Raw genomic sequence first — 1,726 nt, 5'->3', positions numbered from 1 at the left:
TTTTCTTGGATGCTAAGAATCTTTGATTTTTGGTGATATTGATCCTTGAAAAAATTATTTGTGAGGATTCCTGTGCCCTTCTGTGGAGCAACTTCCATTTGGGGTCCATATCAGTAGGAATATCTTAACCCAATTCCAAGGATGGAGAGTTCCAGACCCATATAGGCCATGCACATGTGAAGTAAAAACCCTTGCAAACGTTGGTCTGCAGCCACAACTCCCCAAGGAAATCTGGAATGTTTATTTTTGTTTCTCTCCATTTCTGCAATGAATGCAGAGCCCTCTTATCAGTTCCGAGCAGTTGTGGGAAGGATAGGTTCCTGTTTCTCTTTAAACTTTAAACTTTGAGATCAGAGTCCCTCTTTCCCCTAACTCATATTAGGGCCCAATGTGTCTATTCAAATCAGTTCATTCTGGGCCTGTTTTCCATCTCTCTGGCCATTGCATGGCTCCCAAACCGAAGCTCAAGTGTTTCCTCTGTCCTTACACACCTTAAGGATAAAAATGGCTTAGAGCTGAGACATTTTCTGGTCATAGATTTTTTTAAAATTTGGGCCCAAAATTCCCCATTTTCTTTTTGTCCTTTCCCTTCTCCTTCCTTCCTCCCTCCCTTCCCTTTTCCTTTCTTTTTACAACATTTTTCTAACATATTTCATCATTTCACCAGGATTGTTGATATGAGGAACCTAACCAATCGTTTCTGGAAACTGACCCCCTTTAAAAATATTCTTGAATTCAAAATAGAAGCTCTTCATTAGATCATCTATCAGTTTGTCGTTTCAGAATTCTAAGTTGATCTTAGAGCTTCTGTGTTAACTTCTTTGTCTTCTGGTCATACAAGCACACTTTTGGTGATGATATTTTTGGTTCTTGATTTGCATTAGATACTTTCACAGCCCACTGCACAGGCAATTTGCTTCCCTACTCATTGAGTGCTTTGGATAGGCCCCAGCAGGCCTAGGGCAGCTGGCCAGGCTTTATAAAAGGGATCTTTGCAGTGTGAGCTGAGCTGCATCAGGCAGACAGGGGCAGCAAGATGATGTCGCTGACAAAGGCGCTTTATATCTGTGTTGCTCTGGGTCTCACGTGAGAAATTTAAAAATGCCTCAGTGCTTTGGGGGTAATATATTTTTAGAGGTAAAAAAACATTTTTAAGATATACTTGGAAACACAGGCTGTTTCCAAAATAGACCCAATTATGTGCTAACATGTAATACCGTTAGAAAGCACATTTTAAATTACATATTTCAATGTGTCTATGATAAAGTGTGTGTGTATCATTATTATCCATTTGTGATTGCAGGTGCCTTCGGGGACATCGTGATGACGCAGTCTCCAGACTCCTTGGCAGTGTCTCTAGGACAGAGAGTTGAGATGAAGTGCAAGGCCAGTCAAAGTATTAGCAGCTACTTAGCCTGGCACCAGCAAAAAACCAGGACAGGCTCCTAAGCTGCTCGTCTACAAAGCATCCAACAGAGCATCTGGGGTCCCTGACCGATTTAGTGGCAGTGGATCTGGGACAGATTTCACTCTCACCATCAGCAGCCTCCAAGCTGAAGATGTGGCAGTTTATTACTGTCAGCATGATTATAGTGCTCCTCCCACAGTGCTTCAGCCTCGAACACAAACCTCCTCTCTACAACCATGGATCAGTGAGTCTTTTCTGTACCAGCTGCTTCCTCCCCACACAGCTGTGAACATGCACATTCCTCTATCTCCCTCATAG

The 1,726-nt window shown here is 42.5% G+C and overlaps 1 pseudogene; it reads left to right on the top strand.

Moving 5' to 3' along the window:
* The first annotated feature begins 1,036 nt into the window (after window positions 1-1,036).
* On the top strand, window positions 1,037-1,726 carry LOC124239644 (immunoglobulin kappa variable 4-1-like; annotated as a pseudogene).

This window comes from Equus quagga, chromosome 5 (assembly GCF_021613505.1).
Source record: "Equus quagga isolate Etosha38 chromosome 5, UCLA_HA_Equagga_1.0, whole genome shotgun sequence".
Lineage (NCBI taxonomy): Eukaryota > Metazoa > Chordata > Mammalia > Perissodactyla > Equidae > Equus > Equus quagga.
This window is presented reverse-complemented; position numbering and strand designations above follow the sequence as displayed.